Here is a 21,522-nt window from a genome sequence, read left to right on the forward strand (position 1 = left end):
CACCCAGGCTGGAATGCAGGAGTGCCGTCACTGTTCACTGCAGCCTCGACCTCCCAGACTCAAGCAATCCTCCCACCTCAGTCTCCCCAGCCTCCCAAGTAGCGGGAACTATAGGCATGTACCACCCTGACTGGCTAATTTTTATTTTTTGTAGACACAGGGTTTCATGATGTTGCCTAGGCTGGTCTTGAACTCCTGGCCTCAGGTGATGCCCCCATCTCAGCCTCCCAAAGTGCTGGGGTTACAGGCCTAAGCCACCGCACCCTGCCTGATTCATTGAATATTTATTGAGTCCCTACTGTGTTTGAGGGCCTGTGTTAGCCTTAGAAAAACAAGAGAACCAGATAAAGAGAGGCATCTGTGTGTATGGGTGTGTGGGTGTCTGTTGCATGTGAGTATGAATTCTCATTCAAGTGTCTGCATGTGTGGCTGGAAAGACACGGTTGGGTGTTTTTGTGTGAAGATGTTATGGTTTGAATTGTGTCCTCTGCAAAAGATGTGGAAGGCTAGGCATGGTACCTCACGCTTATAACCTCAACACTTTGGGAGGCCAAGGCAGGAGGATCTCTTGAGATCAGGGGTTCGAGACCAGCCTGGGCAACAGAGAGAGATCTTGATTCTACAAAAAATAAAAAAAGATATGGCCGGGCACGGTGGTTCAAGCCTGTAATCCCAGCACTTTGGGAGACTGAGGTGGGCGGATCATGAAGTCAAGAGATTGAGACTATCCTGGCCAACATGGTAAAACCCTGCTTCTACTAAAAATACAAAATTTAGCTGAGTGTGGTGGGGTACACCTGTAGTTCCAGATACTCGAGAGGCTGAGGCAGGAGAATGGTGTGAACCCAGGAGGCAGAGGCTGCAGTGAGCCGAGATCGCGCCACTGCACTCCAGCCTGTCGACAGAGCGAGACTCCATCTAAAAAATAAAAAATAAAAAAATAAAAAGATATGAGCCTGGCATGGTGGCATGTCTCAAAAAACACTGAATGAATCAAAGCACACACCCAGGGCCACCTGGTCTCAGACACACAGATGTGTGCATTTGCATATCAACCCCCTAGTCATGGGTGAACGTGTATCTGCAATGAAGCAGTTCAGAGCAGAGACAGGAAACGATGGCGCCTCCCTGAAGAGGTCCCTGCTGTGGGCATCTATGGCTGAGCCCCTTAGGGAACTGTGAGAGATGTGGTCACGATGGGGCAAGAGAGCGAGTGGGGGCATCTACTTATTTTATTTCATTTCATTTCATTTCACTTCATATCATTTCATTTTTTGTGGCAAAGGTTTGCTCTTGTTGCCCAGGCTGGAGTGCAGTGGCACGATCTCAGCTCACTGCAACCTCTGCCTCCAAGCTACAACCGATTCTTCTGCCTCAGCCTCCCGAACATCTGGGATTACAGGTGCGCGCCATCATACCTGGCTAACTTTTTGTATTTTTAGTAGAGATGGGGTTTCACCATGTTGGTCAGGCTGGTCTCGAACTCCTGACCTTGTGATCTGCCCGCGTCAGCCTCCCAAAGTGCTGGGATTACAGGTGTAAGCCACCGCGCCCAGCTGGCATCTACTTATTAACCAACCGCATCCCCCCTGTTTGAGGGGTATTCTGGGGTGTTGACTCCCTGGTACATCCTGCCTACCCAGAGGGGGTTCTCGGTGGGTGTCTGTATGTAGGTAGGTGCCTGCACACAGTAGGTGCTGCATGTCTCTGGGTGTCTGCACACAGTAGGTGCTGCATGTCTCTGGGTGTCTGCACACAGTAGGTGCTGCATGTCTCTGGGTGTCTGCACACAGTAGGTGCTGCATGTCTCTGGGTGTCTGCACACAGTAGGTGCTGCATGTCTCTGGGTGTCTGCACACAGTAGGTGCTGCATGTCTCTGGGTGTCTGCACACAATAGGCATGGCACACAGGTGGGGCTCTGCACACAGTAGGCCTTGCATGCAATAAAGACGCTGCACACAGCAGGTGTTCGCATGAAGGAGAGGGGCTGTGGGCAGTAGGTTTGCACACCTTTAGAGAAAGACCCCAGGCAAAGAGACACAGGAAGCTGTTGGACTGTAGGAAATTGTCGGAAGCCAGCTACCAGGTGGCCAAGGGGACATAGCAGCATCTGTTACGCCCTTTGTGCACTTTGAACAGTGGTTCTCAGCCTTCAGGGTGCATTGGCAACCCCTTGGGTACCCCCCCTTTTGTTTTTAAAGTAGAGACAGGGTCTCCCTATGTTGCCCAGGCTGGTCTGGAACTCCTGGGCTCAAAGGGTCCTCCTGCCTTGTCCTCCCAAAATGCTAGGATTACAGGCGTGAGCCACCATGCCCGGCCCCTGAGCACACTTTCAATGTAGTGGGTTGGATGTGGTGGCAGGGGACCCTAGACCGGGTCTGCTCTTTTCTGGGACACAGCGAAAGGAATGCAGAGGCTTCCTGAGCCATCACTCTTCCTTTCTTTCTCCAGGGACCCCTTCTCTCTGCAGACCACCGCCGAGAGGCGGGCCCTCAGAGCCCCAGAACTCCCTGCGGCTTTCCAGCTCGAGGCCTTGGCCACCTCGTGGTCCCGGCAGTGCCCAGGCAAGGCTCCGGGGAGGCGAGGGAGGAACCAGGGTGGGTCTCCTTGCGGGAAGCAGAGAGTCACGGAGTCCTGCAGAGAGAGGCTCGGAGCGCTGCACGTCCCTTTCTCCAGCCCCCACCCCAGAGCCTGAAGCATGCTCTCCGGACATGTAGGTCACGCGACCCACAGCATTACAGATCCACAGGGACCCAGGATGGCCCCCCCAGAGACCCAGAACGCTCCATAGCCACACAGTGCGAAGGTCAAGGACCTCCTCCACAGGATGCTGGGCCAGGGAGACCGCAGGCACACGGGACAGCCACACCAGAGCCGCATCTGGAGAAGGGGTGGGGGGTTTCCTCTCGCCGCTCCTCCCTATTCTTTCCCTACATTGTTCCGTTCCGTGCTCCCAGTTCCCACCCCACCCCCTCCACCCGGACGCCGGCGGTTCCCAGGCCCCGGAGCTGGGGTGGAGTGGGGTGGGGTGGGGTAGAGTGAGGGGCCTCGTGAAGAACGCTGCGGGCCAAGACCCTCTTGCGCATGTGGCGATAGCGCACGAGTGTGGGAGCTTCGGCCAGAGCTCACATGCGTGCGCTTGGGGAAGTGTTTGGGCCGCTGTGTACACAGCAGGCACGCCATAAACGCCTCTTGAATGGCTCCGTGCTAGGGAAGGGAGGGAGGGCAGAGTTCAGGCCCTACAGAGAAGGAAGGGGAGGGGCGGAGGCCTGGCTTTAGGTTTGAATCTCCGCGGCTTACTAGTTCCAGCAGCTCAGCAAAAACGTGACTCAGTTTCCCCCGTCCATAAAAGAGAAAGCCGAATCGCCCTCCCACGTGTCGAGGTGAAACTAGACAATGCACTAAGGCGCTTAGCAAAACGCGCTGCCTTGAGAACCCTTATTACGCCTTCCTTTCACCCCACCCTCTCGCCAGACACTCTGGGGGTGGAGAGGGGCGCTGACCCAGGCCCCAGACACCCCTCCCGTCCTCCCTCCCTAGCAGGCAGGAGTCCCGGCTTTCCCGTTCCTTAAATTGGATAATTGGAGACAGAGGCGGGTGCTCGAGACGGAGAAATCCCCAAGTGGGCGAAAGGCAAGGGGCCTGTCCTCCTAGTTTCCCCGCACTGGGGGCCCCGACCCTCGCCAGCGCTCCCTCTGGTGCGCCCTGGGCGCGCAGTCTGTGCGCTCGGGAGCCCCCAGCGCCGGCCGTCGACCCCCTCCAGAGCCCGGCGGTGCCAGCCTCCCTCTGTTGCCCGCCAGGCGCGGTGTCTGCGGCCGCCCGGGCAGGAGGGGTGGGGGGGTCCGCGCTGGCGGCGGCTCCAGCGGCGTCTCCCTCCTCCAAGCCCCTGGCGGCGGGCGGCCGGGCCGAGGGCGGGGCGTCTGCACAGACCCTCCTTTTGTGAGCGGCGCCTTCCCCGGGCGGCCTGGCGCGCAGGGCTCGGGCACTGCGCCAGCGCCCGGAATAGCCTCCCTGCCCGCCCGGCCGCCCGCCCCACGCCCCGGCGGAGCCGCCTGACCTGCCCGGCCCGGCGCGGAGGAGCCTGGGGCCGCGGTGGCGCAGGAACCGGGTGCGTGCTCAGCGGCACGGGGCTGCAGCCACTACTCTCCGCTGGGCAAGGCACTGGCCGCGTGCAGTCGGTCCTACTGTGCGCAGCCCTTCTCTTGCGTGCAGACGCCCGCTGTGTGCAGATTTCCGACTTCGTGCAGGGCCTACTGTGCGCCGCACCTCTTCCATGCAAAGCCTACTGTGTGCAGAACCCCACTTGCCTGCAATGCCTACTGTGTGCAGCCCCTCTCCTGCGTGCAAACGCCTGCTGTGTGTGACCCCTTTCTTGCATGCAAGGCCTGCTGTGTGCAGAGCCGTACCTACCTGCAGGGCCTCCCGGGTGCCGCCCCTCTCCTGTGTGCAGATCCCTGTCTTCGTGCTGGGCTGACTGTAGGCAGCACCTCTCTTCCATGCAAAGCCCACTGTGTGCAGAGCCCCACTTGGCCGCCATGCCTGCTGTGTGCAGACACCCAGATACATACAAAACCGGTTGTGTGCAGGCATCCACCGACATGCAAACACTGCACCTGCACCCCTGCAAACACCCCCTGCGCACAGGCACACACTGACACTCATGTGAGGAACGCCCACACTTCCAAACAGCCTTGCCTTTTTTTTTTTTTTTTTTTTTTTTTGGGGTGGAATCTCGCTCTGTTGCCCAGGCTGCGGTGCAGTGGCATGATCTCAACTCACTGCATCTGCCCCCTCCCAGGTTCAAGCAATTCTTCCGCCTCAGCCTCCCGAGTAGCTGGGATCACAGGTGCCTGCCACCACACCAGGCTAATGTTTTGTATTTTTAGTAGAGACGGGGTTTCACCATGTTGGCCAGGCTGGTCTCGAACTCCTGACCTCAGGTGATCCACCTGCCTCGGCCTCCCAAAGTGCTGGGATTACAGGCGTGAGCCACCGTGACCAGCTTAATTTTTTTTTTTTGTTTGTTTTTTTTTTGAGATGAAGTCTTGCTCTTGTCCCCCAGGCTGGGGTATAATGGCGTGATCTCGGCTCACTCTAATCTCCAATTCGCAGGTTCAAGCAATTCTCCTGCCTCAGCCTCCTGAGTAGCTGGGATTACAGGCACCTGGCACCACGCCCAGCTAATTTTTGTAGTTTTAGTAGCGACAGTGTTTCACCATGTTGGTCAGGCTGGTCTCGAACTCCTGACCTCAGGTGATCTGCCGGTCTCAGCTTCCCAAAGTGCTGGGATTACAGGTATGTGACCCATGGTACCTGGCACAAACAGCCTTGTCCATGCACAAGCACCCACATGTGTCTAAGACCCTGCTGTGCACACCTGCACTCTGACCTGCACTGCGTGTAGCCACCAGGGAAATGCAAATATTTCTTTCTTTTTTTCTTTTTTTTGAGACGGAGTCTCTCTCTGTCACCAGGGTAGAGTGCAGTGGTGCGATCTCGGCTCACTGCAAGCTCCACCTCCCGGGTCCACGCCATTCTCCTGCCTCAGTCTCCCGAGTAGCTGGGACTATAGGCGCCCGCCACCATGCCCCGCTAATTTTTTGTATTTTCAGTAGAGACGGGGTTTCACCGTGTTAGCCAGGATGGTCTTGATCTCCTGACCTCGTGATCCCCCTGCCTCGGCCTCCCAAAGTGCTGGGATTACAGGCGTGAGCCACCGCACCCGCCGGGAAATGCAAATATTTCTAAGCTCCAATGCTCACTCCACAGAACCCCAGGCGTGCGAATACCTGCGGTATGCAGAGATCATGAGGTGCCAGCACTGGAGCTACGGAAGCCTCAGCGTGCTGATTTGGGGTGGGAGTAGAGTGCAGGGAACTCATCTGCGTGCAGCCCCTTTCTCTGGGCCCTTTGTATGCGCCTCAGTTTACCCCACCTGGGTAAGAGACTCCGCCCGGCTGAAGTCTCTTCCGGTTCTGACTTTGAAGGGCTCCACGGCTTTGGGGGGAAGGGGGCCGCATTCCCTCTCTCCTGTGTGCCTCTGGGTGGTGGATTCAGGCTAGCAGGGCTGGGGGCTGGGCCTCCAGGCCCTTCCTGGAAGCCCGGAAGGCAGGTGCAAGGGCAGGCAGTCTCCATGGGCAGGGCGCCAGACCTTGGCTTCCCTGAAACTGGGCACAGCAGCTGGGAGAGGTTTCCGGGCCCGCCTGGCCCCACCTGGCCCCACCTGGCCCCCGGCACTTTCGGAAGATGGGCGGGGCAGGCAGACAATGCCAAGGACGGGCGAGGCCCAGCCTGCACAAGCGTCCCTGGTGAACCTATGCACACACACGAGTGTGCATGTATGTGTGTGCACACGTGCATGGGCCATGCTGATGTGAGTTCTGTACCCCACCTGCTAACGGATGTGCTTGTGAACACGTGCAAGGTCACCTGGGCACGTGAACTGTGCAGCATGGGCAATGGCCCGGGGAGTGGGGGGTAATTCACTCATAGCGACGACAGGACAGAGATGCTTGTCTGCTTTGCTCACTATGCGTCTCCAGCACCCCACAGCTGGTTGGCACTTGGTAAATATTTGCTGAGTGAACAAATGAGTGAATAAATGAACACATCATTTTGCAAATATGTACTGAATGTTTCTATTCTGCATACCAGGCATTTGCACATCTTCAAACAACAAAAAGATCCTGGGAACCAACATTCTAGACATCCACAGGGGTGGAAGGAAGCCCACGCCTGCACACACCTGCGAGTACACACTCATGTCCAGGAGACACCTGAGTCCACTTTGATTTGTTCACCTCCAGAAGCCAGAGCCCGGTGCACACACACAGGCGCTCATGCAGAGACACACATTTTGTTTTTTCTTTTCTTTCTTTCTTTCTTTTTTTTTAAGACAGAGTTTCGCTCTTGTTGCCCAGGTTGGAGTGCAATGGTGTGATCTTGGCTCACTGCAACCTCCGCCTCCTGGGTTCAAGCGATTCTCCTGCCTCAGCCTCCCAAGTAGCTGGGATTACAGGCATGTGCCACCACGCCCAGCTAATTTTGTATTTTTAGTAGAGATGGGGTTTCTCCATATTTGTCAGGCTGGTCTCGAACTCTCGACCTCAGGTGATCCTCCCGCCTCGGCCTCCCAAAGTGCTGGGATTACAGGCGTGAGCCATTGTGTCTGGCCTCTTTTATTTTCTTTCTTTCTTTTTTTTTTTTTTTTTTTTTTTTTTTTTTTGAGATGGAGTCTTGCTCTGTCGCCCAGGCTGGAGTGCAGTGCTGTGATCTCAGTTCACTGCAACCTTTGCCTCCCAAAGTGCTGGGATAACAGGCGTCAGCCACTGCCCCCGGCCAGCATTTTGGACACGCAAATTTCCCCTCTCTTCCCCTCAAGCCTCTACCTGTGCTACCCACCCCAGCCATCCTCTCCTGAGGTGTCCGTCCTTCCATGCCTGAAGGGGTTCACAGGAATGTGAGGAGTCCTACACCCCACTTGCGATTTTCCATCATTTGAGTTCTCCTAGGGCTTAGACCATTGCCTGCAGGAAGCTCCAGAAACAGCCAGAGTTGGTGGGATTAGCACGGCACAGGTGGGGAGGTGATGCCCATATACCCTAAGAAACTATCCTTCCATTTCACAGCCGGAGAAACCGAGGCCCAGAGACGGGATGGTCTTCCTGTTGAGCTAAGAAGAGAAAGAGAGAGATGATAAGAAACGGATGCCCTGGCCGGGCGCGGTGGCTCAAGCCTGTAATCCCAGCACTTTGGGAGGCCGAGGCGGGTGGATCACGAGGTCAGGAGATCGAGACTATCCTGGCTAACATGGTGAAACCCCGTCTCTACTAAAAATACAAAAAACTGGCCGGGCGCGGTGGCTCACGCCTGTAATCCCTGCACTTTGGGAGGCCGAGGCGGGCGGATCACGAGGTCAGGAGATCGAGACCATCCTGGCTAACACGGTGAAACCCCGTCTCTACTAAAATACAAAAAATTAGCCGGGCGCGGTGGCGGGCGCCTGTAGTCCCAGCTACTCCGGAGGCTGAGGCAGGAGAATGGCGCGAACCCGGGAGGCGGAGCTTGCCGTGAGCCGAGATGGTGCCACTGCACTCCAGCCTGGGCGACAGAGTGAAGACTCCGCCTCAAAAAAAAAAAAAAAACAAAAAACAAAAAATACAAAAATACAAAAAACTAGCTGGGCGTGGTGGCGGGCGCCTGTAGTCTCAGCTACTTGGGAGGCTGAGGCGGGAGAATGGCGTGAACCCGGGAGGCGGAGCTTGCAGTGAGCGGAGATCACGCCACTGCACTCCAGCCTGGGAGACACAGCGAGACTCCGTCTCAAAAAAAAAAAAAAAAAAGAAACAGATGCCCTGACTGGGCCCCCTCGATCATGTCCTCTTGCAGCCAGAAACAGTAGGTTCCCACTGCCAGCAAGGGTGGGAACAGGAAGGTGGGGGACCCGGCTGGGAGGAGGAGGTGAGAGTGAGGCCCTGGGGGAAGGAGGAGCCTATGTCTTGGAGACAGACACAGAGGTGGGCGGTCCAGAGACACCCACCTCCGCAGACAGGCACGGGCCCTGGCAGCTGGTGACAGGAGACACAATCTGGGTCACATAGGCACTGTGTCCCTCCTGCCGCAGATCTTCCTCCCCGGCCTCTGATGGGGATTCTGGGGGCTCCTGGGGCCCCTGCATATGTTTTGGCATGAGTGTGCATACCTGTGTGTTTGTGTGTGTTGGGTGCACATGCATTTTATTTATTTATTTATTTATTTTTATTTATTTATTTATTTTTTTTGAGACGGAGTCTTGCTGTGTCTCCCAGGCCGGAGTGCAGTGGCGTGATCTCGGCTCACTGCAAGCTCCGCCTCCCGGGTTCACGCCATTCTCCCGCCTCAGCCTCCCAAGTAGCTGAGACTACAGGCGCCCACCACCACGCCCGGCTATTTTTTTGTATTTTTAGTAGAGACGGGGTTTCACCATGTTAGCCAGGATAGTCTCGATCTCCTGACCTCGTGATCCACCCGCCTCGGCCTCCCAAAGTGCTGGGATTACAGGCTTGAGCCACCGCGCCCGGCGCATTTTATTTATTTTATTTTATTTTTATTTTCTGAGACTGAGTCTTAGGTTCTGTCACCCAGGCTGGAGTGCAGTGGCACTATCTCAGCTCATTGCAACCTCCACCTCCAGGGTTCAAGCGATTCTCCTGCTTCAGCCTCCCGAGTACTTGGAACTACAGGTGCATACCAACATGGGCGGCTAATTTTTTTGTATTTTTAGTAGAGACGAGGTTTCACCACTCTGGTCAGGCTGATCTCGAACACCTCGGCCTCCCAAAGTGCTGGGATTACAGGCGTAGCCACCACGTCCGGCCTCACTGAGCACGTTTTGAAGGCAAGTGCCTTCCTCTGGACTGCTGAACTTTCTATGAACGGACCTCGGCTGACCTGTTCCCCTATGAATGGATGGGTATTTGAGTTCTTCCCAGTTTTTGGTGATGAGGACTAAAGCTGCTGTGTGCCTTTACCTCCTGGTCTCTATGTGGTCCTAAGTTCTTCATTTCTTTCAGATAGCACCAAGAGAAGTGAGGTTGCTGGGTCCCCGTAACCTTATAGGGTAAATACTATTATTACAAGCGCTTTATTGATCCGGAGAATAGACGCTGCCTGGCCTCCTGTCTCTCGCTTTCACACAAAGGCACATACGGCAGACACGGACATCCATCACTCACCCATCACTCACCCATCACTCACTGCAGACCCTCCAGGACCCACGCAGAAACCCAGGGTTCCCCCACGGCGCACGCAGCACCCAGGTTGCCCGCCCTCCACCCAGGGCCGCGTCACGCCCGACACCCCCGGAACAGACGCCTATGAGGCCTGCAGCTCCAGACGGGCTGCAGACACACAGCGATTTGTTCATCTTTCCAGCCACCCCGTCTGGTCCTGACAGTAATTAGCTCCCAGACTGGTGGGGAGACGGTGAACAGGCTGAGAGTCATCGCTGCGGCTCCACGCCCACAGGCCACGGGCACCGGGAGAGAGGGTGAATGAGTGTGTGTGTGTGAGAGTGTGTGTGTCCAGAATCTGTACTCTCCAGCCAGGGCTCCCCATCCTCCTGCAAAGGAGCAGCGCCGTGCACGGGTACCAACCGCGCCTTCCACGCGGGATCGTGCATACGCATACCCACTGTGCCTTCCACGCGGGATCGTGCACATGTATGCCTACCGTGCATTTCACGCGGGATCGTGCACACGCATGTCCACCGTGCCTTCCACGCGGGATCGCGCACACGCATATCCACGAACTCCTGCAGACCTACAACCACCAGGCCTGCCCACGCATCCCTGCAGACCCAGTGTGGACGCCTGCTTGTCGGCGCCCTGCGCATCCCGCGTGAGTGGAGTGTGCACGCGTGGGGGGCGGGTGAGTGCGGGGCAAGCGCACGCGCACTAGGCTCGCGGACGGTGGAGCGAGACCGTGCGCGTTCCCGGAGCTGGCGCGGGGGTGGGGTCAGCAGCTCGGGAGAACGCCCCGCCCCCCTACCGCCTGCCCGGAAGACCCACGGCGGCGGGCGGTGGCGTCACGGGTTTCCACTGGGGCCCTGGCGCGGGGGCCGGGATTCCCTGGCGCAGGAACGCCCGTGACGGCGGCGCCTGCCTGCGTCGGCCGCGCTGGGAGGTTCGGGCTTAGGGATGACATCAGCCCCTGCGTTTCTGGAGCTGGCCCGGGCGGGACGGGGACTTGGAGAAAGAACAGTGACACCCACTTTCGTTGACTGCCAACCTGTGCAGAGAGCTTAGTGCGTGTCCGACCGTGGGCTGAGCGCTGTGGTGCGAGTGCCGTTAATGTCCCCATTGCACAGATGGGGAAACTGAGGCCGGCGCACTGCCCGCCCCGCCGGGCCCCCAGAGTGAGGGCCCGGGGCTGGGAGCAACCTTTTCCCAGCGCCCTCTGCAGTGTAGACTCCTACCAGCTCGTCCCCCTCTCTCTCCTGCACAAGCCGGCTCAGAGAGGGCCTGCGGGTGTCCTGGCGCCACCCAGCAAGTTGGGCGCTGCAGCCAGCTCTGTCCACACAGTTGGTCTCTGCCCAGCTTTGGTCCCTGCGGTGGCCAGGGGCGGTGCCTGAGCCAGGGCGCCCGGGCTGCCCGGTGGGGTGTGCCCAGCCGCTGCCTTCCTGCTGACGCCGGGGCGAATGGATCTAAATATAGCCTGGGAGGAGGCAAGGGCTATTTTTAGCGCGAGTGGCTCGGGCCCTCCCAGGTCCCGGGTCAGGAGCCCTTTGGTGCAGGATTTTGGGGAGGGGCGAGGGCGAGGGGGAGCCCCTTTCCAGGGACCCCACACCCGCGTGGGCCTGCCCCTCTGCCCACAGCTGGCCCTGGAAGACTCTAGGGGAGGAAGGGCTATAGAAGGAGGGCGGGGTGGGGGGGCTGCTGTATGGGGGGGGAGGGGTTGTCGCAGGTCACCTTTCCTAAACCCCACCTCCTCTCTAGCTGCCGACCCGCCCTGGCCTTTTGTTGGGCTGAGAGACTGCTTTCTATTTTGGGAAGGTGTTGGAATAATTTCCCTGGCTATTTTTAGCCGGTTCGGGGATTCCTCCACCCAGGCTGGCCGCCCTGCCTCTCCTTCTTCTCCTCCTTGTCCTCTTCCTCCTCCCCGCTGACCCAAGGCTGGCCTGCTTCATGGAGGGCAGTCAGGGACACACAGTCCCTGAGCCAGGCCCAGAATGGGGAGACCCCTATATTTCCTGGTTGGGGGAGGGAAGGGAATTCTGAAGGGCGTTCCCACGTTCCAGGTGAGCAGGACTTTCAGACCTCCAGGAATCCATGACATCACGTATCTGAATTCTGTCTCCAGGGCAGGGTGGGGCGACTCAGCAACCTCCGACCTTTCACCTCCTTTCAGGGTTGTCACGCGAGAGTGGCCTGCTGAGAACAGACCTTGACTCCCACATCCTTAGGCTAGGAGCTCCCACGTTCCCAAGAGGAAGATCGGTGTGATGAGGGTAAACTGAGGCACAGAGGGGCCATTCGGATGGGACACATCTTGCGCTCATTCCCTGATGGTTTCATTTCCTTCCACATTCTACCTTTGTTTTTAAATTTTTTTTAACATTTTTAAATTTTAAAATTTTATTTATTTATTTATTTATTTATTTATTTATTTATTTATTTTTGAGACGTAGCCTCGCTCTGTCGCCCAGGCTGGAGTGCAGTGGCGGGATCTCGGCTCACTGCAAGCTCCGCCTCCCGGGTTCACGCCATTCTCCTGCCCTAGCCTCCCGAGTAGCTGGGACTACAGGCACCCGCCACCACGCCCAGCTAATTTTTTGTATTTTTAGTAGAGACGGGGTTTCACAGTGTTAGCCAGGATGGTCTTGATCTCCTGACCTCGTGATTCGCCTGCCTGGGCCTCCCAAAGTGCTGAGATTACAGGCAATTTTTTAATTTTAATTTTTATTTATTTATTTATTTATTTATTTATTTATTTATTTTGAGACGAGTCTCGCTCTGTCGCCCAGGCTGGAAGAGTATACAGTGATGCAATCTCACCTCACTGAAACCTCCGCCTCCCGGATTCAAGCAATCCTCCTGCCTCAGCCTCATGAGTAGCTGAGATTACAGGCATGCAGCACTACCCCTGGCTAATTTTTGTATTTGTAGTATAGACAGGTTTCAGTGTGTTAGACAGGCTGGTCTCGAACTCCTGACCTCAGGTGATCCGCCTGCCTTGCCTTCCAGAGTGCTAGGATTACAGGCGTTTGAGTCCCCGCACCTGGCTTTTTTTGTTTGGTTGGTTTTTTGTTTTGAGACAGAATTTCGCTCTTTTGCCCAGGCTGGAGTGAAGTGATCTCGGCTCTCTGCAACCTCCGTTCCCCACACCCCGGGTTCAGGCGATTCTCCTGCTTCAGCCTCCTGAGTAGCTGGGATTACAGGCGCCCGCCACCATGCCCAGCTAAGTTTTGTATTTTTAGTAGAGACGGGGTTTCACCATGTTGGCCAGGCTGGTCTTGAACTCCTGACCTCAGGTGATCCACCTGCCTCTCCTCCCAGAGTGATAGGATTACATGTGTGAGCCACCGTGCCTGCGTTTTTTTTTTTTTTTTTGAGACAGGGTCTCACTGTGTTGCTCAGGCTGGAGTGCAGCAGTGCCATCATAGCTTATGGCAGCCTCGACCTCCTGGGCTCAAGCGATCCCCGCAACTCAGCCTCCTGAGTTGTGGGGACTATATAGGTGTGTACCACTACAACTGGCTAATTTTTGAAAACTTTTAGTAAGAGATGGGGTCTCACTGTGTTGCCCAGGCTGGTCTTGAACTCCTGGGCTCAAGTGCTCCTTCCACCTTGGCCTCCCAAAGTGCTGGGATTCCAGACATGAGCCACCGGGACCAGCCCTCATTCTGCCCTTTAACAGCTAAGCAACCTTGGGGCAATTACTTCACCTGTCTGTGCCTCTTTCAGGGAAGGGGGTGACAGTCAGTCACATGGACTAATGACAAATAGGTGAGTGAATATATGACAGGTCTTAGAACAAGCTCCTGGCAGAATGGAGCTGAGGGTCCTCGAAAGAACATTGGGATATGCCTGGCTATAGCAGAGAGGAACATCACGGGTGCTGGCTGGCTCCACATTTTTTTTTTTTTTTGAGACAGAGTCTTGCTCCATCACCCAGGCTGGAGTGCAGGGGCGCAATCTTGGCTCACTGCAAGCTCTGCCTCCTGGGTTCACGCCATTCTCCTGCTTCAGCCTCCCGAGTAACTGGGACAGGCGCCTGCCACCATGCCCGGCTAATTTTTTTTTTTTTTAGTAGAGTCAGGGTTTCACCGTGTTAGCCAGGATGTCTCGATCTCCTGACCTCGTGATCTGCCCGCCTCGGCCTCCCAAAGTGCTGGGATTACAGGCGTGAGCCACCGTGCCCAGCCCTGGCTCCACATTTTGAGAGGACCCACCCCCTTACTTCTCCCAGTCCATGAGGCTGGCGAGAGTGATCCCCGTGTTTCAGATCAGGAAACTGAAACCCTGGGATAATTTCCCAAGCCCAGGGTCTCATGACAGGTGACACACAGGAGGCCAGCACAGTCCCCTGGCTCCCAGGCCATATTCCACAGCTGCTCTGCATTCTTTCCCCGGCGCCCTCACTCATACAGCAAGCATTTGTGGGTACTGTATGAGTTTCCTCCCGCTGCTGTAACAAATCACTGCAAACCCAGTGTCTGAAAACAACACAGAGTTATTATCTGACAAGCCTGGAGGCCCGGAGTCCAAAATCAGTCTCACTGGGCTACAAACCAAGCTGTGGGCAGGGCTGGGCCCTCCTGGAGGATCCAGGGGAGAACCTGGTTTCCACCTTTCCCAGCATTTAGAGGTACCTGCTTCCCTCAGCTTGGGGCCCCTTCCTCCACCTTCACGGCTGGCAGTGTGGCCTCTACCAGTCTCTGACTCTCACCCTCCACCTCCTCTTATTTATTATTATTATTATTTTAGTGGAGTTTTGCTCTTTTTGCCCAGGCTGGAGTGCAATGGCGCCATCTCGGCTCACTGCAACTTTGCCTCCCCAGCTCAAGTGAGTCTCCTGCCTCAGCCTCCTGAGTAGCTGGGATTACAGGCACGCACCACCACGACCAGCTAATTTTGTATGTTTAGTAGAGACGGGGTTTCTCCATATTGGTCGGGCTGGTCTTGAACTCCTGATCTCAGGTGATCTGCCCCGCCGTGGCCTCCCAAAGTGCTGGGATTACAGGCGTGAGCCACTGCACCTGGCTGTTTTTTTCTTTTTTTTAAGAAAATTGTTTTCATTGTGCAAGTTATTATTATTATTTTTAAAGAGATAGGGTCTTGCTCTGTAGCCCAGGCTGGAGTGCAGTGATGCAATCATAGCTCACTGAAGCCGCAAACTCCTGGGCTCGAGGAATCCTCCCACCTCAGCCTCCCGAGTAGCTGGGAGCACAGGCATGCACCACCACGTCTGGCTAATTTTTTAAAATTACTTTTTGTAGAGTGGGGGTCTTGCTATGTTCCCCAGACTGGTCTCCAAACCCTGGGCTCAAGTGATCCTCATGTCTTGGCCTCCCAAAGTGCTGGGATTACAGGCGTGAGCCACGGCACCTGGCCCGCATGTTGATTTTCTGTGAGTATATTGCTTCTCTCCAAGGGCAGATGGCCTGACTGGGTGGGATAATACCCGTGAACGGATAGTAAATGTGGGTTAGGCATTTGGCAGGAAATGCTTGTGGAATTCAGGAGACGACTGTCATTGATGTGTCCTTTATGCCAGCTGGATATCGAGTACATTGCAGAATCTTAAGACCATCAGCCAGTTTTATTTATTGGATGCTTATTAAGTATGTAATGCCTTTTTAATATCTTCACAGCCACCTTAATGCTAATAATCATCCTCACCTTACAGACGAGGAAACTGACGCGGCATCAGGACTTGTTGAAAGTTCCTGGCTGGGCACTGTGGCTCACGCCTGTAATCCCAGCACTTTGGGAACCTGAGGCGGGCGCATCACCTGAAGTAGGGAGTTTGAGAACAGCCTGACCAACATGGAGAAACCCCATCTCTACTAAAAATACAAAAAATTAGCCGGGCGTGGTGGTGCGTGCCTGTAATCCCAGTTACTTGGGAGGCTGAGGCAGGAGTATTGCTCGAACCCAGGAGACCGAGGTTGCGGTGAGTCGAGATCTCACCATTGCACTCTGGCCTGGGCAACCACAGCGATATTCCATCTCAAAAAAAAAAAAAGAAAGAAAGGAAGAAAGAAAGAAAGTCACTCAGCCAAGTTGGTGGCAGAAGCTACTTAGCCGGTTCTGTTTCCATTTGGCCTTGCTGCTGCCTCTTGCTTGAGTGCTTTCAAGGGTCGTGCAGGCTCACTCCTGAGCCATCCCCTTATCCTGGTCCTCCAGCAACCATCTTGGGAAGTCAGTGGGCTCCACAATCCTGAGTCCAAGCTCCCTGCGGCTCTCTCACCCTCAGGTGTCTTCTGCAAACAAAGAACCTCCCAGAGCCCAAGGAGGGAACGTTTCAAAAGTGTGCTGGCTGCCTGGGCGCGGTGGCTCAAGCCTGTAATCCCAGCACTTTGGGAGGCCGAGACGGGCGGATCACGAGGTCAGGAATCAAGACCATCCTGGCTGACACGGTGAAACCCCGTCTCTACTTTAAAAATACAAAAAACTAGCCGGGCGAGGTGGCGGCGCCTGTAGTCCCAGCTACTCGGGAGGCTGAGGCGGGAGAATGGCGTAAACCCGGGAGGCGGAGCTTGCAGTGAGCGGAGATCCGGCCACTGCAGTCCAGCCTGGGCGACAGAGCGAGACTCCGTCTCAAAACAAACAAACAAACAAACAAACAAAAAGTGTGCTGGCAGCTGGGCGCGGTGGCTCAAGCCTGTAATCCCAGCACTTTGGAAGGCCGAGACGGGCGGATCACGAGCTCAGGAGATCGAGACCATCCTGGCTAACACGGTGAAACCCCGTCTCTACTAAAAAAAATACAAAAAAACTAGCCGGGCGTGGTGGCGGCACCTGTAGTCCCAGCTACTCGGGAGGCTGAGGCAGGAGAATGGCGTAAACCCGGGAGGCAGAGTTTGCAGTGAGCGGAGATCCGGCCACTGCACTCCAGCCTGGGCGACAGAGTGAGACTCCGTCTCAAAAAAAAAAAAAAAAAAAAAAAAAAGTGTGCTGGTCAGGAAAGAGACCAGACGTGAACCGCACTTCCTCCCTCCCTCCGCTCCAGATGGCTGCACCAGAGGTGGTGGGGAGGAGGCTGCCAGATAGACAACAGGAGCGTCGGAAAAGGGCGGCTTCCACCACTTCCTCCCACTGTGGGGATGTGACTGGGAGAGCAGCTCCATGACCTAAGGATGGGACTTTGGCTTTCTTTTATCCCCAAGCCAGCCCGTGACATGCCTTCTGCTCGATGGCTGTCTACAGCTCTGACCCTGCCCCTGTAGTTTTGCCCAGATTGTCTGTCCCATGAAACTTCCAGACTCCGGCCTGAGAATTCCTCCTTTCTTCTTCTTTTTTTTTTTTTTTTGAGACAGTCTCGCTCTGTCGCTCAGGCAGGAGTGAGTGGTGCGATCTCGGATCACTGCAAGCTCCGCCTCCCGGGTTCACGCCATTCTCCTGCCTCAGCCTCCTAAGTAGCTGAGACTACAAGCGCCCGCCACCACGCCGGGCTAAGTTTTGTGTTTTTAGTAGAGACATGGTTTCACCTTTTGTTAGCCAGGATGGTCTTGATCTCCTGACCTCGTGATCCGCCCGCCTCGGCCTCCCAAAGTGCTGGGATTACAGGCGTGAGCCACCGCACCTGGCCTCTTTTTTTTTTTTTTGAGACAGAGTCTGGCTCTATCGCCCAGGCTGGAATGCAGTGGCGCGATCTCAGCTCACTGCAACCTCCACCTTCTGGGTTCAAGCAATTCTCCTGCCTCAGCCTCCTGAGTAGCTGGGATTACAGGCACATGCAAGCACGCCAGGCTAATTTTTTGTATTTTTGGTAGAGACGGGGTTTCACCGTGTTAGCCAGGATGGTCTCGATCTCCTGACCTCGTGATCCGCCCGTCTCGGCCTCCCAAAGTGATGGGATGACAGGCGTGAGCCACCGCGCCCGGCCTGGAAACGTTTCTTTCTCAACCTTGGCTTGGAGTTCTCCCCAGAGTGATACATGTTGGCGAGAAAGAGTGGCACATTCTTAGGGCCGGCTCACCCACTCTTTCCACGGTACACCCTCTGGTGGCTGCTACACGTCAGCCACAAGTGCACTACAGAAAGCGCTGAACCCTACGTGGCCACCCGGGGGGAGCCCCCAGCCCAGAGACTTTGCTATGCCTTCCCAGGCCCCTGGTTGGATTTTTCTTTGGATACCTGGCAGGAGTCGGGGGGAGCGTGGGAGGGTGCGGAATAAACCCTGAGTCTGCCTCATTGGCTGCCTGGGCTCCAGAGCCCTGCCCGTTGCTTGTGGAGGACTTTCTGGGAATCACGTGGACGGGCCAGAAGGGCTGGGAAAGGGAGAGCAGGCAAGGATTCTGAAAGAGGGAAGATCTCAGCGGGAGGGATTTGAGGCTGACGGTGGGTCAGAGAGAGAAGTCCAGATGACAGGTTTAAAGTCTCTGTTTGGCCGGGCGCGGTGGCTCACGCCTGTAATCCCAGCACTTTGGAAGGCCGAGACGGGTGCATCACGAGGTCAGGAGATCGAGACCATCCTGGCTAACACGGTGAAACCCCGTCTCTACTAAAAAATACAAAAAACTAGCCGGGTGAGTTGGCGGGCGCCTGTAGTCCCAGCTACTCGGGAGGCTGAGGCAGGAGAATGGCGGGAACCCGGGAGGCGGAGCTTGCAGTGAGCTGAGATCCGACCACTGCACTCCAGCCCGCGCGACAGAGCGAGACTCCGTCTCAAAAAAAAAAAAAAAAAAAAAAAAAAAATAAAGTCTCTGTTTATGGCTGGGCGCAGTGGCTCATGCCTGTAAGCCTAGCGCTTTGGCAGGCCCAGGTGAGTGGATCACTTGAGGTCAGGAGTTTGAGACCAGCCTGGCCAACGTGGTCTCAACTAAAATACAAAATACTAAAATTACAAAAATTAGTCTCTACTAAAAATACAAAAATTAGTCAGGGGTGGTGGTGCACGCCTGTAATCCCAGCTACTCAGGAGGCTGAGGCAGGAGAATCACTTGAACCCAGGAGGCAGAGGTTGCAGCGAGCCGAGATTGCACCACTGCACTCCAGCCTGGGCAACCGAGTGAGATTCTGTCTCAAAAAAATAAAAAATAATAAAAAAAGTCTTTGTTTAGATAAGATGCCTTTAAATGGCTCTTTTACCCTTTCTTTAGTACGAAAACAAACTTCCTCATTTTTATAAACAAAATACGTGCCATGTGGACGCTGGCTATTGGCACTCACTATCCTTCCCTTGCTTGACGTCAACTGAAAGATAAAGCATCGCCTCTGGCCCTTCCCACAACCAAAGAGAAGGCACAACGCCGAATGCATCTCCTTGGATTTGGGAGGCAATGTTTGCTTAATGTGGGTGTGCTTCTCCGGCCTGGCTGGGGGGGCCATCGTGCCCTCCCTGTATCAATCTGCGCTCTGTGGCATCTGTGGCATGGACCCTTCTTTGCTTTGCAGAGGCAGGATGTCTGCATACTGCATTGTACCCAGCCCAGTCCAGAGCTTACAGTCGAGGTCACCCTTGGAGGTCTGTGTTCTGTGGGTTTTACCCAATGCATGAGGTTACATATCCACCATGACAGTGTCACATAGAGTGGTTTCACTGCCCCCCAAACCCTCTGTGCTCCACCTATTCATCCTTAACCCCACTACCTTCAACCTGGGTAACCACTGATTTTTTTTTTTTTTTTTGTAGACGTAGTCTCGTTCTGTCACCCAGGCTGGAGTGCAGTGGTGCCATCTGGGCTCACTGCAACCTCCGCCTCCTGGGTTCAAGCGATTCTCCTGCCTCAGCCTCCCGAGTAGTTGGGATTACAGGCATGCACCATCACGCCCGGCTAATTCTGTATTTTTAGTAGAGACGGGGTTTCTCCATGTTGGTCAGGCTGGTCTCGAACTCCCAACCTCAGGTGATCCGCCCTCCTCGGCCTCCCAAAGTGCTGGGATGACAGGCATGAGCGACCGCACCCGGCTCACCACTGATCTTTTTACTCATGTATGGCTTTGCCTTTTGCAGAATCTTTTCCAGTTGGAATCGTAGCGTGGAGGCTGTTTCACTTGTTTCCTGGTGTATTCCAGCTTCCAGGGGCTACTTGTACAACCCTGCTTCGCATCCCTCCAGCCTCTTTTGTTTCTGTTGTTATGTCTCCTTCTCTGACTGACCTTCCTGCCACCCTCTTACAAGGACCCTGTGATGACACTGGGCCTACCTGGATAATCCAGACAAGATCTTTGATTTTTTTTTTTTTTTTTTTTGAGACAGGGTCTCGCTCTGTCGCCAGGCTGGAGTACAGAGGCTCGATCTCGGCTCACTGCAACCTCCGCCTCCTGGGTTCAAGCGATTCTCCTGCCTCAGCCTCCCGAGTAGCTGGGACTACAGGCGCCCACCACCACACCCGGCTAATTTTTGTATTTTTAGTAGAGATGGGGTTTCACCATGTTGGCCAGGCTGGTCTCAAACTCCTGACCTCAGGTGATCCACCCACCTCGGCCTCCCAAAGTGCTGGAATTGCAGGCGTGAGCCACTGCACGGGCCAATCCAGGCAAGATTTTTTTTTTTTTTTTTGAGACGGAGTCTCCCTCTGTCGCCCAGGCTGGAGTGCAATGGCGCGATCTCAGCTCACTGCAACCTCTGCCTCCCAGGTTCAGGTGATTTTCCTGCCTCAGCAGGCATGCGCCACCACGCCCGGCTAATTTTTGTATTTTTAGTAGAGACGGGGTTTCGCCATGTTGGTCAGGTTGGTCTCGAACTCCTGACCTCAGGTGATCCACCCACCTTGGCCTCCCAAAGTGCTGGGATTACAGGTGTGAGCCACCGCGCCCGGCCAATCCAGACAAGATGTTTAATGTAGTCCCATCTGCCAAGTCCCTTTTATCTCGTGTAAGGTATTCACAGGTTCTGGGATTAGGACACAGGTATCTTTGGGGGCTGTTACTCTTCTGACCACACAGCCTGTGTACAAGGTTTGCCTGTTCTAGAATTTCACGTGAATGGAATCACACCGCCTGTCCTCCTGTGGAAGGCTTAGTTCACTCAGGGTAAAGTTCCTGTGAGTCATCCACGATGGCACTTAGCAGTTTGTTCCTTTTTCTCGCTGAGTGCTATTCCGTGGTATGAATGGATCACAGTTTGTTTATCCACTCACCTGCTGCCGAATGCCTGAAATGTTTCCCGTTTTTTTTGTTTTTTTTTTTTTAGACAGAGTCTTGCTCTGTTGCCCAGGCTGGAGTTCAGTGGCGCGATCTCGGCTCACTGCAAGCTCCGCCTCCCGGGTTCACGCCATTTTCCTGCCTCAGCCCCCCGTGTAGCTGGGACTACAGGCGCCCGCCACCACGCCCGGCTAATTCTTTGTATTTTTAGTAGAGATGGGTTTCACCGTGTTAGCCAAGATGGTCTCGATCTCCTGACCTCGCGATCCGCCCGACTTGACCTCCCAAAGTGCTGGGAGTGCAGTGGTGCCATCTCGCTCAGTGCAACCTCTGCCTCCCGGGTTCAAGTGATTCTCCTGCCTCAGCCTCCCGAGTAGCTGAGATTACAGGCATGGGTCACCATGCCTGGCTAATTTTATATTTTTAGTAGAGGCGGGGTTTCACCATGTTGGTCAGGCTGGTCTCGAACTCCCAACCTCAGGTGATCCGCCCACCTCAGCCTCCCAAAGTGCTGGGATTCCAGGCGGAACCACCGTACCCGGCCAATTCTCCAGAACTTTTTCCTCTTCCCAAACTAAAACTCCGTCCCCATGAAACACTCACTCCCCATCCCCCTCCCCAGCCCCTGGCACTCACCCTTTTACTTTCTGTCTCTGTGAATCTGACGACTCTAGGGACCTCATATAAGGGTAAGTTTTTAAAATTTTGAATTATTATTATTTCTTTTTT

General features: G+C 55.1%; 1 long non-coding RNA gene across 1 annotated transcript; it reads right to left on the reverse strand.

The window, feature by feature from the left end:
* Nucleotides 1-7,177: 7,177 nt before the first annotated feature.
* Nucleotides 7,178-10,384, reverse strand: LOC135968347 (uncharacterized). The gene is made up of 2 exons (XR_010583010.2): nucleotides 10,211-10,384; nucleotides 7,178-7,673 (listed from the first exon to the last, which is right to left on the reverse strand). It is a non-coding gene; the product is annotated as an uncharacterized lncRNA (long non-coding RNA).
* Between the last annotated feature and the right edge of the window lie 11,138 nt (nucleotides 10,385-21,522).

The sequence above is a fragment of the Macaca fascicularis genome, chromosome 19 (assembly GCF_037993035.2).
Source record: "Macaca fascicularis isolate 582-1 chromosome 19, T2T-MFA8v1.1".
Taxonomy (NCBI): domain Eukaryota; kingdom Metazoa; phylum Chordata; class Mammalia; order Primates; family Cercopithecidae; genus Macaca; species Macaca fascicularis.